Raw genomic sequence first — 14,947 nt, 5'->3', positions numbered from 1 at the left:
CCCGTGGAGCTGCAAACACTGCAGCTGTGCAGACTGTGAGCTGCAAGTGCAAATGTACCTTTGGGGCCAGTGGCGCAATGGATAACGTGTCTGACTACGGATCTGAAGATTGTAGGTTCGACTCCTAACTGGCTCGTGCTGTTTTTGTACAAACTATGCATTGTGACTTTCTGCGCTTGCGAGCTGGCCGTGCTGCCTGATTCCTTGCAGGGCAAGTGCCTTCATAGCGGCGTAGGCATTTTTCACTCTCAAAATGCGAAGCTCCTCAATGCAATCCGCACTCAAAGTATGCAATGCTGCAAAGCCTTTTCTTTTCCCCTTCACTCAACTCAGCTTTCCAAGGTGGAAAAGTCAAGAAGCCTTGCTTGCCACAGCACAAGAAAGGATATGAAGCCTTTTCAGCACTTTGTGGCTGAGCAGGTGCAACCAATTGGGAGAATAAGAGCCGGCGCCACTGTTGAGTGCCAAAAACTGGCCGAGCGGAGCGAAGAAAGAAGTGGAGAATGCAGGCATCGATCCCGCTACCTCTCGCATGCAAAGCGAGCGCTTTACCACTTGAGCTAATTCCCCAGCGTTGTTGGGGTTGTTAGCCTAGCTTGTTTGGCAGGAGCTCCTCAGCACCACCCTCAACTTGGTCCGTGAGCAGCAGGGAAATCCTGCTTCGGCTTGGCCGGCTGCCTCAAGGCATTCAATGCTTTGCTCCAATCAGCATGTGCGAGCACCAGCAGGCGAGCAGCTGCAGGACCGCAAGCCACAATAACCATGGACGAAGCCAAAAAGAGCCGGAGCTTGCTCAAGGCAAGCCAGCTGAGCGGAAACGAGCAGCCACCCCGAGCGTCAGGGTGCAGCCTAGAACCCTGTCTGACTGACACAAGATTTCTTTTGTTTTCTAGTGAGTGCTGAGCATACTCCTTCAAAGAACTCCCTGCTTGGGGCAGCTGACGCAAAAGGGTGCGTGAGGAAAGGCCACTCTGTAAGAGTCTGGCGCCATAGTATAGCGAGCGGCTGGAAACTGTGTAAAAGCCCTGGGGCTGTGGCAGCGGAGAATGATGGTGATGAAATGTAAATGTACATTGTAAATATAAGCTAGTTCGGCAAGTGTAGTGAGGCAGCTGATGTAGTGTATTGAAAGTAAGGGATGTGCATTGCACTTTATCGGAGGTGAAATTTGAAGAGTTGTGTAATGTTGTGTCGGAAGTGTATTTTTGAGGTACAGGGCTGTGTGCTGAGCAGCAGGTGCAAGTGCAGAAGTGAAAGAACTGTGTGCGGGCTGTTATGAGAGAGGAAAAGGGGGTTGGTGCGCCTTGTTCGCAAGATCCGAGCGCGTTGTGTACTTGTGAAATTTAGAGTGCTGCCTCGAGCAAATTGTGGCATTGTGCAGACGTAGTGGAAAAAGGCCGTTGTTCCTTCGAGCCGGAATTGAACCAGCGACCTAAGGATGTCAGTGTTTTGATTTTCCTCTACAGTCCTCCGCTCTACCAGCTGAGCTATCGAAGGGGCAGGAGTCGTGGCACATGCAGCTGATTTAGTGCCATGCACTTTTGGCCACTCAGGGCCTTGTGCGCCTATTGATGGCGCAGCACTGTGGCACCGTGAGCCGCCAGCTGCTCCCCGCAGCTTGTGCGAGTAGTGTAATGGATAAGGCTTCCGTCTGTGGATCGCAAGCTGATAGCGTGCACTCCTTCCTGGCTGGCAGATTTATGCAAACTTTGCATTATGACTCGGGACACCAGGCAAGCTGACTTACTTGGGCGCGCCACCTTTGGCGTCGCTTTCTCAAGTCCCTTCTCAGCGCAGTAGGCACTCTCATTATCTGAAAGTCCTGACTTGGCAATGCCAAGTGACGCACACCACGATAAGCATCAACTGCTGCGAGAGGAACTTCAACGCGGTGAAAGCCGCACTTTGGTCTGTCCGAATTTTGCTGGTCTTCCGGTGCGAGGAGCTGTCGACGACCGAGCGTTGCCGATTGGCACATTCCAAGGTCCAGGACTATGTCCCGAGGGACGCACTGAAGCTTGGCAGGTGTCCCTCCTAGTTGACCTGCGGCCTGCAAGGAAATCCTGCTTCCGGTTGGCCGCCTGCGAGAACATATTCAATGCTTTGCTCCAGTCAGCATGTCTGAGCACCAGCAGGCGAGCAGCTGCAGGACCGCAAGCCAGAAAAATGATGAAAGAAGCCGAAAAGAGCTGGAGCTGACGGAAGGCAAGCGAAGTGAGCGGAAACTAGCAACCGCCACCAGTGTGAAGGAGCAGCCGAGAAGCCTGTGTGACTGACAGGAGGCTTCTTTTTCTTCCAAGGAAGTACTGAGTGTTTGGAAGAGTTACTGCTCCACGGAGCTGCTTGTACGCACCACAGAATGTCGCACGTGAAATGCTGGCAAGTACAGTGAGGCACCTCTTGTAGTGTAATGAGAGAAACTGATCTGTATTGCACTTGATGTCATGTCAAATTTCAACTGTTATGTAATGTATGCTTGCAAATTTTATCAAAAAAGTCTCTTTTTGGAAAGAAAAAGCAACGGTCTGCTGGCGCACAGAAGCAGCTGCACATGTGAAACAGCTGTGTGCAGGGTGTTTTCAGAGAGCAAAGGAGACATTCTGCGCATTGGCGACAACATGTTCCTTCAAAGCAACCTGTCAAGTTAAGAGCACTGGCTTCGGCTAATTGCTGCTTACTCCAAAATGGCAGCTGCACCTTTGAGCTGGAATTGCGGCAGAAACCTAAGGATAACCTTGCTTTGCATGCTCGTGTACTTCACCACTGTTCAAGCTCAAGCATGGAAGGGAAGCAGTGAAGGTGATTCTCTTTGCTGATTGATCACCAAGCGACTCTGACCATTCCCACCCGTGGAGCTGCAAACACTGCAGCTGTGCAGACTGTGAGCTGCAAGTGCAAATGTGCCTTTGGGGCCAGTGGCGCAATGGATAACGTGTCTGACTACGGATCAGAAGATTGTAGGTTCGACTCCTACCTGGATTGTGCTGTTTTTGTACAAACTATGCATTGTGACTTTCTGCGCTTGCGAGCTGGCCGTGCTGCCTGATTCCTTGCAGGGCAAGTGCCTTCATAGCGGCGTAGGCATTTTTCACTCTCAAAATGCGAAGCTCCTCAATGCAATCCGCACTCAAAGTATGCAATGCTGCAAAGCCTTTTCTTTTCCCCTTCACTCAACTCAGCTTTCCAAGGTGGAAAAGTCAAGAAGCCTTGCTTGCCACAGCACAAGAAAGGATATGAAGCCTTTTCAGCACTTTGTGGCTGAGCAGGTGCAACCAATTGGGAGAAGAAGAGCCGGCGCCACTGTTGAGTGCCAAGAACTGGCCGAGCGGAGCGGAGCTAAGAAAGAAGTGGAGAATGCAGGTATCGATCCCGCTACCTCTCGCATGCAAAGCGAGCGCTCTACCACTTGAGCTAATTGCCCAGTGTTGTTGGGGTTGTTAGCCTACCTTGTTTGGCAGGAGCTCCTCAGCACCACCCTCAACTTGGTCCGTGAGCAGCAGGGAAATCCTGCTTCGGCTTGGCCGGCTGCCTCAAGGCATTCAATGCTTTGCTCCAATCAGCATGTGCGAGCACCAGCAGGCGAGCAGCTGCAGGACCGCAAGCCACAATAACCATGGACGAAGCCAAAAAGAGCCGGAGCTTGCGCAAGGCAAGCCAGCTGAGCGGAAACGAGCAGCCACCCCGAGCGTCAGGGTGCAGCCTAGAACCCTGTCTGACTGACACAAGATTTCTTTTGTTTTCTAGTGAGTGCTGAGCATACTACTTCATAGAACTCCCTGCTTGGGGCAGCTGACGCAAAAGGGTGCGTGAGGAAAGGCCACTCTGTAAGAGTCTGGCGCCATAGTCTCGCGAGCGGCTGGAAACTGTGTAAAAGCCCTGGGGCTGTGGCAGCGGAGAATGTTGGTGATGAAATGTAAATGTACATTGTAAATATAAGCTAGTTCGGCAAGTGTAGTGAGGCAGCTGATGTAGTGTATTGAAAGTAAGGGATGTGCATTGCACTTTATCGGAGGTGAAATTTGAAGAGTTGTGTAATGTTGTGTCGGAAGTGTATTTTTGAGGTACAGGGCTGTGTGCTGAGCAGCAGGTGCAAGTGCAGAAGTGAAAGAACTGTGTGCGGGCTGTTATGAGAGAGGAAAAGGGGGTTGGTGCGCCTTGTTCGCAAGATCCGAGCGCGTTGTGTACTTGTGAAATTTAGAGTGCTGCCCCGAGCAAATTGTGGCATTGTGCAGACGTAGTGGAAAAAGGCCGTTGTTCCTTCGAGCGGGAATTGAACCAGCGACCTAAGCATGTCAGTGTTTTGATTTTTCTCTACAGTCCTCCGCTCTACCAGCTGAGCTATCAAAGGGGCAGGAGTTGTGGCACATGCAGCTGATTTAGTGCCATGCACTTTTGGCCACTCAGGGCCTTGTGCGCCTATTGATGGCGCAGCACTGTGGCACCGTGAGCCGCCAGCTGCTCCCCGCAGCTTGTGCGAGTAGTGTAATGGATAAGGCTTCCGTCTGTGGATCGCAAGCTGATAGCGTGCACTCCTTCCTGGCTGGCAGATTTATGCAAACTTTGCATTATGACTCGGGACACCAGGCAAGCTGACTTACTTGGGCGCGCCACCTTTGGCGTCGCTTTCTCAAGTCCCTTCTCAGCGCAGTAGGCACTCTCATTATCTGAAAGTCCTGACTTGGCAATGCCAAGTGACGCACACCACGATAAGCATCAACTGCTGCGAGAGGAACTTCAACGCGGTGAAAGCCGCACTTTGGTCTGTCCGAATTTTGCTGGTCTTCCGGTGCGAGGAGCTGTCGACGACCGAGCGTTGCCGATTGGCACATTCCAAGGTCCAGGACTATGTCCCGAGGGACGCACTGAAGCTTGGCAGGTGTCCCTCCTAGTTGACCTGCGGCCTGCAAGGAAATCCTGCTTCCGGTTGGCCGCCTGCGAGAACATATTCAATGCTTTGCTCCAGTCAGCATGTCTGAGCACCAGCAGGCGAGCAGCTGCAGGACCGCAAGCATGAAAAATGATGAAAGAAGCCGAAAAGAGCTGGAGCTGACGGAAGGCAAGCGAAGTGAGCGGAAACTAGCAACCGCCACCAGTGTGAAGGAGCAGCCGAGAAGCCTGTGTGACTGACAGGAGGCTTCTTTTTCTTCAAAGGAAGTACAGAGTGTTTGGAAGAGTTACTGCTCCACGGAGCTGCTTGTACGCACCACAGAATGTCGCACGTGAAATGCTGGCAAGTACAGTGAGGCACCTCTTGTAGTGTAATGAGAGAAACTGATCTGTATTGCACTTGATGTCATGTCAAATTTCAACTGTTATGTAATGTATGCTTGCAAATGTTATCAAAAAAGTCTCTTTTTGGAAAGAAAAAGCAACGGTCTGCTGGCGCACAGAAGCAGCTGCACATGTGAAACAGCTGTGTGCAGGGTGTTTTCAGAGAGCAAAGGAGACATTCTGCGCATTGGCGACAACATGTTCCTTCAAAGCAACCTGTCAAGTTAAGAGCACTGGCTTCGGCTAATTGCTGCTTACTCCAAAATGGCAGCTGCACCTTTGAGCTGGAATTGCGGCAGAAACCTAAGGATAACCTTGCTTTGCATGCTCGTGTACTTCACCACTGTTCAAGCTCAAGCATGGAAGGGAAGCAGTGAAGGTGATTCTCTTTGCTGATTGATCACCAAGCGACTCTGACCATTCCCACCCGTGGAGCTGCAAACACTGCAGCTGTGCAGACTGTGAGCTGCAAGTGCAAATGTGCCTTTGGGGCCAGTGGCGCAATGGATAACGTGTCTGACTACGGATCAGAAGATTGTAGGTTCGACTCCTACCTGGCTCGTGCTGTTTTTGTACAAACTATGCATTGTGACTTTCTGCGCTTGCGAGCTGGCCGTGCTGCCTGATTCCTTGCAGGGCAAGTGCCTTCATAGCGGCGTAGGCATTTTTCACTCTCAAAATGCGAAGCTCCTCAATGCAATCCGCACTCAAAGTATGCAATGCTGCAAAGCCTTTTCTTTTCCCCTTCACTCAACTCAGCTTTCCAAGGTGGAAAAGTCAAGAAGCCTTGCTTGCCACAGCACAAGAAAGGATATGAAGCCTTTTCAGCACTTTGTGGCTGAGCAGGTGCAACCAATTGGGAGAAGAGGAGCCGGCGCCACTGTTGAGTGCCAAGAACTGGCCGAGCGGAGCGGAGCTAAGAAAGAAGTGGAGAATGCAGGCATCGATCCCGCTACCTCTCGCATGCAAAGCGAGCGCTCTACCACTTGAGCTAATTGCCCAGTGTTGTTGGGGTTGTTAGCCTACCTTGTTTGGCAGGAGCTCCTCAGCACCACCCTCAACTTGGTCCGTGAGCAGCAGGGAAATCCTGCTTCGGCTTGGCCGGCTGCCTCAAGGCATTCAATGCTTTGCTCCAATCAGCATGTGCGAGCACCAGCAGGCGAGCAGCTGCAGGACCGCAAGCCACAATAACCATGGACGAAGCCAAAAAGAGCCGGAGCTTGCGCAAGGCAAGCCAGCTGAGCGGAAACGAGCAGCCACCCCGAGCGTCAGGGTGCAGCCTAGAACCCTGTCTGACTGACACAAGATTTCTTTTGTTTTCTAGTGAGTGCTGAGCATACTACTTCATAGAACTCCCTGCTTGGGGCAGCTGACGCAAAAGGGTGCGTGAGGAAAGGCCACTCTGTAAGAGTCTGGCGCCATAGTCTCGCGAGCGGCTGGAAACTGTGTAAAAGCCCTGGGGCTGTGGCAGCGGAGAATGTTGGTGATGAAATGTAAATGTACATTGTAAATATAAGCTAGTTCGGCAAGTGTAGTGAGGCAGCTGATGTAGTGTATTGAAAGTAAGGGATGTGCATTGCACTTTATCGGAGGTGAAATTTGAAGAGTTGTGTAATGTTGTGTCGGAAGTGTATTTTTGAGGTACAGGGCTGTGTGCTGAGCAGCAGGTGCAAGTGCAGAAGTGAAAGAACTGTGTGCGGGCTGTTATGAGAGAGGAAAAGGGGGTTGGTGCGCCTTGTTCGCAAGATCCGAGCGCGTTGTGTACTTGTGAAATTTAGAGTGCTGCCCCGAGCAAATTGTGGCATTGTGCAGACGTAGTGGAAAAAGGCCGTTGTTCCTTCGAGCGGGAATTGAACCAGCGACCTAAGCATGTCAGTGTTTTGATTTTCCTCTACAGTCCTCCGCTCTACCAGCTGAGCTATCGAAGGGGCAGGAGTTGTGGCACATGCAGCTGATTTAGTGCCATGCACTTTTGGCCACTCAGGGCCTTGTGCGCCTATTGATGGCGCAGCACTGTGGCACCGTGAGCCGCCAGCTGCTCCCCGCAGCTTGTGCGAGTAGTGTAATGGATAAGGCTTCCGTCTGTGGATCGCAAGCTGATAGCGTGCACTCCTTCCTGGCTGGCAGATTTATGCAAACTTTGCATTATGACTCGGGACACCAGGCAAGCTGACTTACTTGGGCGCGCCACCTTTGGCGTCGCTTTCTCAAGTCCCTTCTCAGCGCAGTAGGCACTCTCATTATCTGAAAGTCCTGACTTGGCAATGCCAAGTGACGCACACCACGATAAGCATCAACTGCTGCGAGAGGAACTTCAACGCGGTGAAAGCCGCACTTTGGTCTGTCCGAATTTTGCTGGTCTTCCGGTGCGAGGAGCTGTCGACGACCGAGCGTTGCCGATTGGCACATTCCAAGGTCCAGGACTATGTCCCGAGGGACGCACTGAAGCTTGGCAGGTGTCCCTCCTAGTTGACCTGCGGCCTGCAAGGAAATCCTGCTTCCGGTTGGCCGCCTGCGAGAACATATTCAATGCTTTGCTCCAGTCAGCATGTCTGAGCACCAGTAGGCGAGCAGCTGCAGGACCGCAAACCAGAAAAATGATGAAAGAAGCCGAAAAGAGCTGGAGCTGACGGAAGGCAAGCGAAGTGAGCGGAAACTAGCAACCGCCACCAGTGTGAAGGAGCAGCCGAGAAGCCTGTGTGACTGACAGGAGGCTTCTTTTTCTTCCAAGGAAGTACTGAGTGTTTGGAAGAGTTACTGCTCCACGGAGCTGCTTGTACGCACCACAGAATGTCGCACGTGAAATGCTGGCAAGTACAGTGAGGCACCTCTTGTAGTGTAATGAGAGAAACTGATCTGTATTGCACTTGATGTCATGTCAAATTTCAACTGTTATGTAATGTATGCTTGCAAATGTTATCAAAAAAGTCTCTTTTTGGAAAGAAAAAGCAACGGTCTGCTGGCGCACAGAAGCAGCTGCACATGTGAAACAGCTGTGTGCAGGGTGTTTTCAGAGAGCAAAGGAGACATTCTGCGCATTGGCGACAACATGTTCCTTCAAAGCAACCTGTCAAGTTAAGAGCACTGGCTTCGGCTAATTGCTGCTTACTCCAAAATGGCAGCTGCACCTTTGAGCTGGAATTGCGGCAGAAACCTAAGGATAACCTTGCTTTGCATGCTCGTGTACTTCACCACTGTTCAAGCTCAAGCATGGAAGGGAAGCAGTGAAGGTGATTCTCTTTGCTGATTGATCACCAAGCGACTCTGACCATTCCCACCCGTGGAGCTGCAAACACCGCAGCTGTGCAGACTGTGAGCTGCAAGTGCAAATGTACCTTTGGGGCCAGTGGCGCAATGGATAATGTGTCTGACTACGGATCAGAAGATTGTAGGTTCGACTCCTACCTGGCTCGTGCTGTTTTTGTACAAACTATGCATTGTGACTTTCTGCGCTTGCGAGCTGGCCGTGCTGCCTGATTCCTTGCAGGGCAAGTGCCTTCATAGCGGCGTAGGCATTTTTCACTCTCAAAATGCGAAGCTCCTCAATGCAATCCGCACTCAAAGTATGCAATGCTGCAAAGCCTTTTCTTTTCCCCTTCACTCAACTCAGCTTTCCAAGGTGGAAAAGTCAAGAAGCCTTGCTTGCCACAGCACAAGAAAGGATATGAAGCCTTTTCAGCACTTTGTGGCTGAGCAGGTGCAACCAATTGGGAGAAGAAGAGCCGGCGCCACTGTTGAGTGCCAAGAACTGGCCGAGCGGAGCGGAGCTAAGAAAGAAGTGGAGAATGCAGGCATCGATCCCGCTACCTCTCGCATGCAAAGCGAGCGCTCTACCACTTGAGCTAATTCCCCAGTGTTGTTGGGGTTGTTAGCCTAGCTTGTTTGGCAGGAGCTCCTCAGCACCACCCTCAACTTGGTCCGTGAGCAGCAGGGAAATCCTGCTTCGGCTTGGCCGGCTGCCTCAAGGCATTCAATGCTTTGCTCCAATCAGCATGTGCGAGCACCAGCAGGCGAGCAGCTGCAGGACCGCAAGCCACAATAACCATGGACGAAGCCAAAAAGAGCCGGAGCTTGCGCAAGGCAAGCCAGCTGAGCGGAAACGAGCAGCCACCCCGAGCGTCAGGGTGCAGCCTAGAACCCTGTCTGACTGACACAAGATTTCTTTTGTTTTCTAGTGAGTGCTGAGCATACTACTTCAAAGAACTCCCTGCTTGGGGCAGCTGACGCAAAAGGGTGCGTGAGGAAAGGCCACTCTGTAAGAGTCTGGCACCATAGTATAGCGAGCGGCTGGAAACTGTGTAAAAGCCCTGGGGCTGTGGCAGCGGAGAATGTTGGTGATGAAATGTAAATGTACATTGTAAATATAAGCTAGTTCGGCAAGTGTAGTGAGGCAGCTGATGTAGTGTATTGAAAGTAAGGGATGTGCATTGCACTTTATCGGAGGTGAAATTTGAAGAGTTGTGTAATGTTGTGTCGGAAGTGTATTTTTGAGGTACAGGGCTGTGTGCTGAGCAGCAGGTGCAAGTGCAGAAGTGAAAGAACTGTGTGCGGGCTGTTATGAGAGAGGAAAAGGGGGTTGGTGCGCCTTGTTCGCAAGATCCGAGCGCGTTGTGTACTTGTGAAATTTAGAGTGCTGCCCCGAGCAAATTGTGGCATTGTGCAGACGTAGTGGAAAAAGGCCGTTGTTCCTTCGAGCGGGAATTGAACCAGCGACCTAAGCATGTCAGTGTTTTGATTTTCCTCTACAGTCCTCCGCTCTACCAGCTGAGCTATCGAAGGGGCAGGAGTTGTGGCACATGCAGCTGATTTAGTGCCATGCACTTTTGGCCACTCAGGGCCTTGTGCGCCTATTGATGGCGCAGCACTGTGGCACCGTGAGCCGCCAGCTGCTCCCCGCAGCTTGTGCGAGTAGTGTAATGGATAAGGCTTCCGTCTGTGGATCGCAAGCTGATAGCGTGCACTCCTTCCTGGCTGGCAGATTTATGCAAACTTTGCATTATGACTCGGGACACCAGGCAAGCTGACTTACTTGGGCACGCCACCTTTGGCGTCGCTTTCTCAAGTCCCTTCTCAGCGCAGTAGGCACTCTCATTATCTGAAAGTCCTGACTTGGCAATGCCAAGTGACGCACACCACGATAAGCATCAACTGCTGCGAGAGGAACTTCAACGCGGTGAAAGCCGCACTTTGGTCTGTCCGAATTTTGCTGGTCTTCCGGTGCGAGGAGCTGTCGACGACCGAGCGTTGCCGATTGGCACATTCCAAGGTCCAGGACTATGTCCCGAGGGACGCACTGAAGCTTGGCAGGTGTCCCTCCTAGTTGACCTGCGGCCTGCAAGGAAATCCTGCTTCCGGTTGGCCGCCTGCGAGAACATATTCAATGCTTTGCTCCAGTCAGCATGTCTGAGCACCAGTAGGCGAGCAGCTGCAGGACCGCAAGCCAGAAAAATGATGAAAGAAGCCGAAAAGAGCTGGAGCTGACGGAAGGCAAGCGAAGTGAGCGGAAACTAGCAACCGCCACCAGTGTGAAGGAGCAGCCGAGAAGCCTGTGTGACTGACAGGAGGCTTCTTTTTCTTCCAAGGAAGTACTGAGTGTTTGGAAGAGTTACTGCTCCACGGAGCTGCTTTTACGCACCACAGAATGTCGCACGTGAAATGCTGGCAAGTACAGTGAGGCACCTCTTGTAGTGTAATGAGAGAAACTGATCTGTATTGCACTTGATGTCATGTCAAATTTCAACTGTTATGTAATGTATGCTTGCAAATGTTATCAAAAAAGTCTCTTTTTGGAAAGAAAAAGCAACGGTCTGCTGGCGCACAGAAGCAGCTGCACATGTGAAACAGCTGTGTGCAGGGTGTTTTCAGAGAGCAAAGGAGACATTCTGCGCATTGGCGACAACATGTTCCTTCAAAGCAACCTGTCAAGTTAAGAGCACTGGCTTCGGCTAATTGCTGCTTACTCCAAAATGGCAGCTGCACCTTTGAGCTGGAATTGCGGCAGAAACCTAAGGATAACCTTGCTTTGCATGCTCGTGTACTTCACCACTGTTCAAGCTCAAGCATGGAAGGGAAGCAGTGAAGGTGATTCTCTTTGCTGATTGATCACCAAGCGACTCTGACCATTCCCACCCGTGGAGCTGCAAACACCGCAGCTGTGCAGACTGTGAGCTGCAAGTGCAAATGTGCGTTTGGGGCCAGTGGCGCAATGGATAACGTGTCTGACTACGGATCAGAAGATTGTAGGTTCGACTCCTACCTGGCTCGTGCTGTTTTTGTACAAACTATGCATTGTGACTTTCTGCGCTTGCGAGCTGGCCGTGCTGCCTGATTCCTTGCAGGGCAAGTGCCTTCATAGCGGCGTAGGCATTTTTCACTCTCAAAATGCGAAGCTCCTCAATGCAATCCTCACTCAAAGTATGCAATGCTGCAAAGCCTTTTCTTTTCCCCTTCACTCAACTCAGCTTTCCAAGGTGGAAAAGTCAAGAAGCCTTGCTTGCCACAGCACAAGAAAGGATATGAAGCCTTTTCAGCACTTTGTGGCTGAGCAGGTGCAACCAATTGGGAGAAGAAGAGCCGGCGCCACTGTTGAGTGCCAAGAACTGGCCGAGCGGAGCGGAGCTAAGAAAGAAGTGGAGAATGCAGGCATCGATCCCGCTACCTCTCGCATGCAAAGCGAGCGCTCTACCACTTGAGCTAATTCCCCAGTGTTGTTGGGGCTGTTAGCCTAGCTTGTTTGGCAGGAGCTCCTCAGCACCACCCTCAACTTGGTCCGTGAGCAGCAGGGAAATCCTGCTTCGGCTTGGCCGGCTGCCTCAAGGCATTCAATGCTTTGCTCCAATCAGCATGTGCGAGCACCAGCAGGCGAGCAGCTGCAGGACCGCAAGCCACAATAACCATGGACGAAGCCAAAAAGAGCCGGAGCTTGCGCAAGGCAAGCCAGCTGAGCGGAAACGAGCAGCCACCCCGAGCGTCAGGGTGCAGCCTAGAACCCTGTCTGACTGACACAAGATTTCTTTTGTTTTCTAGTGAGTGCTGAGCATACTACTTCAAAGAACTCCCTGCTTGGGGCAGCTGACGCAAAAGGGTGCGTGAGGAAAGGCCACTCTGTAAGAGTCTGGCACCATAGTATAGCGAGCGGCTGGAAACTGTGTAAAAGCCCTGGGGCTGTGGCAGCGGAGAATGTTGGTGACGAAATGTAAATGTACATTGTAAATATAAGCTAGTTCGGCAAGTGTAGTGAGGCAGCTGATGTAGTGTATTGAAAGTAAGGGATGTGCATTGCACTTTATCGGAGGTGAAATTTGAAGAGTTGTGTAATGTTGTGTCGGAAGTGTATTTTTGAGGTACAGGGCTGTGTGCTGAGCAGCAGGTGCAAGTGCAGAAGTGAAAGAACTGTGTGCGGGCTGTTATGAGAGAGGAAAAGGGGGTTGGTGCGCCTTGTTCGCAAGATCCGAGCGCGTTGTGTACTTGTGAAATTTAGAGTGCTGCCCCGAGCAAATTGTGGCATTGTGCAGACGTAGTGGAAAAAGGCCGTTGTTCCTTCGAGCGGGAATTGAACCAGCGACCTAAGCATATCAGTGTTTTGATTTTCCTCTACAGTCCTCCGCTCTACCAGCTGAGCTATCGAAGGGGCAGGAGTTGTGGCACATGCAGCTGATTTAGTGCCATGCACTTTTGGCCACTCAGGGCCTTGTGCGCCTATTGATGGCGCAGCACTGTGGCACCGTGAGCCGCCAGCTGCTCCCCGCAGCTTGTGCGAGTAGTGTAATGGATAAGGCTTCCGTCTGTGGATCGCAAGCTGATAGCGTGCACTCCTTCCTGGCTGGCAGATTTATGCAAACTTTGCATTATGACTCGGGACACCAGGCAAGCTGACTTACTTGGGCGCGCCACCTTTGGCGTCGCTTTCTCAAGTCCCTTCTCAGCGCAGTAGGCACTCTCATTATCTGAAAGTCCTGACTTGGCAATGCCAAGTGACGCACACCACGATAAGCATCAACTGCTGCGAGAGGAACTTCAACGCGGTGAAAGCCGCACTTTGGTCTGTCCGAATTTTGCTGGTCTTCCGGTGCGAGGAGCTGTCGACGACCGAGCGTTGCCGATTGGCACATTCCAAGGTCCAGGACTATGTCCCGAGGGACGCACTGAAGCTTGGCAGGTGTCCCTCCTAGTTGACCTGCGGCCTGCAAGGAAATCCTGCTTCCGGTTGGCCGCCTGCGAGAACATATTCAATGCTTTGCTCCAGTCAGCATGTCTGAGCACCAGTAGGCGAGCAGCTGCAGGACCGCAAGCCAGAAAAATGATGAAAGAAGCCGAAAAGAGCTGGAGCTGACGGAAGGCAAGCGAAGTGAGCGGAAACTAGCAACCGCCACCAGTGTGAAGGAGCAGCCGAGAAGCCTGTGTGACTGACAGGAGGCTTCTTTTTCTTCCAAGGAAGTACTGAGTGTTTGGAAGAGTTACTGCTCCACGGAGCTGCTTTTACGCACCACAGAATGTCGCACGTGAAATGCTGGCAAGTACAGTGAGGCACCTCTTGTAGTGTAATGAGAGAAACTGATCTGTATTGCACTTGATGTCATGTCAAATTTCAACTGTTATGTAATGTATGCTTGCAAATGTTATCAAAAAAGTCTCTTTTTGGAAAGAAAAAGCAACGGTCTGCTGGCGCACAGAAGCAGCTGCACATGTGAAACAGCTGTGTGCAGGGTGTTTTCAGAGAGCAAAGGAGACATTCTGCGCATTGGCGACAACATGTTCCTTCAAAGCAACCTGTCAAGTTAAGAGCACTGGCTTCGGCTAATTGCTGCTTACTCCAAAATGGCAGCTGCACCTTTGAGCTGGAATTGCGGCAGAAACCTAAGGATAACCTTGCTTTGCATGCTCGTGTACTTCACCACTGTTCAAGCTCAAGCATGGAAGGGAAGCAGTGAAGGTGATTCTCTTTGCTGATTGATCACCAAGCGACTCTGACCATTCCCACCCGTGGAGCTGCAAACACCGCAGCTGTGCAGACTGTGAGCTGCAAGTGCAAATGTGCGTTTGGGGCCAGTGGCGCAATGGATAACGTGTCTGACTACGGATCAGAAGATTGTAGGTTCGACTCCTACCTGGCTCGTGCTGTTTTTGTACAAACTATGCATTGTGACTTTCTGCGCTTGCGAGCTGGCCGTGCTGCCTGATTCCTTGCAGGGCAAGTGCCTTCATAGCGGCGTAGGCATTTTTCACTCTCAAAATGCGAAGCTCCTCAATGCAATCCTCACTCAAAGTATGCAATGCTGCAAAGCCTTTTCTTTTCCCCTTCACTCAACTCAGCTTTCCAAGGTGGAAAAGTCAAGAAGCCTTGCTTGCCACAGCACAAGAAAGGATATGAAGCCTTTTCAGCACTTTGTGGCTGAGCAGGTGCAACCAATTGGGAGAAGAAGAGCCGGCGCCACTGTTGAGTGCCAAGAACTGGCCGAGCGGAGCGGAGCTAAGAAAGAAGTGGAGAATGCAGGCATCGATCCCGCTACCTCTCGCATGCAAAGCGAGCGCTCTACCACTTGAGCTAATTCCCCAGTGTTGTTGGGGCTGTTAGCCTAGCTTGTTTGGCAGGAGCTCCTCAGCACCACCCTCAACTTGGTCCGTGAGCAGCAGGGAAATCCTGCTTCGGCTTGGCCGGCTGCCTCAAGGCATTCAA

The 14,947-nt window shown here is 51.6% G+C and overlaps 10 non-coding genes across 10 annotated transcripts; 5 read left to right on the top strand and 5 right to left on the bottom strand.

The window, feature by feature from the left end:
- Positions 1-1,404: 1,404 nt before the first annotated feature.
- Positions 1,405-1,497, bottom strand: trnay-gua (transfer RNA tyrosine (anticodon GUA)). The gene is made up of 2 exons: positions 1,461-1,497; positions 1,405-1,440 (listed from the first exon to the last, which is right to left on the bottom strand). It is a non-coding gene; the product is annotated as a tRNA-Tyr (tRNA).
- Positions 1,498-2,909: 1,412 nt separating this feature from the next.
- Positions 2,910-2,982, top strand: trnar-acg (transfer RNA arginine (anticodon ACG)). Its single transcript has one exon. It is a non-coding gene; the product is annotated as a tRNA-Arg (tRNA).
- Positions 2,983-4,255: 1,273 nt separating this feature from the next.
- On the bottom strand, positions 4,256-4,348 carry trnay-gua (transfer RNA tyrosine (anticodon GUA)). The gene is made up of 2 exons: positions 4,312-4,348; positions 4,256-4,291 (listed from the first exon to the last, which is right to left on the bottom strand). It is a non-coding gene; the product is annotated as a tRNA-Tyr (tRNA).
- Positions 4,349-5,760: 1,412 nt separating this feature from the next.
- trnar-acg (transfer RNA arginine (anticodon ACG)) lies at positions 5,761-5,833 on the top strand. The gene has a single exon. It is a non-coding gene; the product is annotated as a tRNA-Arg (tRNA).
- A 1,273-nt stretch (positions 5,834-7,106) lies between these two features.
- trnay-gua (transfer RNA tyrosine (anticodon GUA)) lies at positions 7,107-7,199 on the bottom strand. Its single transcript has 2 exons — positions 7,163-7,199; positions 7,107-7,142 (listed from the first exon to the last, which is right to left on the bottom strand). It is a non-coding gene; the product is annotated as a tRNA-Tyr (tRNA).
- Positions 7,200-8,611: 1,412 nt separating this feature from the next.
- trnar-acg (transfer RNA arginine (anticodon ACG)) lies at positions 8,612-8,684 on the top strand. Its single transcript has one exon. It is a non-coding gene; the product is annotated as a tRNA-Arg (tRNA).
- Positions 8,685-9,957: 1,273 nt separating this feature from the next.
- Positions 9,958-10,050, bottom strand: trnay-gua (transfer RNA tyrosine (anticodon GUA)). Its single transcript has 2 exons — positions 10,014-10,050; positions 9,958-9,993 (listed from the first exon to the last, which is right to left on the bottom strand). It is a non-coding gene; the product is annotated as a tRNA-Tyr (tRNA).
- Positions 10,051-11,462: 1,412 nt separating this feature from the next.
- trnar-acg (transfer RNA arginine (anticodon ACG)) lies at positions 11,463-11,535 on the top strand. Its single transcript has one exon. It is a non-coding gene; the product is annotated as a tRNA-Arg (tRNA).
- A 1,273-nt stretch (positions 11,536-12,808) lies between these two features.
- On the bottom strand, positions 12,809-12,901 carry trnay-gua (transfer RNA tyrosine (anticodon GUA)). The gene is made up of 2 exons: positions 12,865-12,901; positions 12,809-12,844 (listed from the first exon to the last, which is right to left on the bottom strand). It is a non-coding gene; the product is annotated as a tRNA-Tyr (tRNA).
- A 1,412-nt stretch (positions 12,902-14,313) lies between these two features.
- Positions 14,314-14,386, top strand: trnar-acg (transfer RNA arginine (anticodon ACG)). The gene has a single exon. It is a non-coding gene; the product is annotated as a tRNA-Arg (tRNA).
- The last annotated feature ends 561 nt before the right edge of the window (positions 14,387-14,947 follow it).

The sequence above is a fragment of the Heterodontus francisci genome, chromosome 5 (genome assembly GCF_036365525.1).
Source record: "Heterodontus francisci isolate sHetFra1 chromosome 5, sHetFra1.hap1, whole genome shotgun sequence".
Classification (NCBI taxonomy): domain Eukaryota; kingdom Metazoa; phylum Chordata; class Chondrichthyes; order Heterodontiformes; family Heterodontidae; genus Heterodontus; species Heterodontus francisci.
This window is presented reverse-complemented; position numbering and strand designations above follow the sequence as displayed.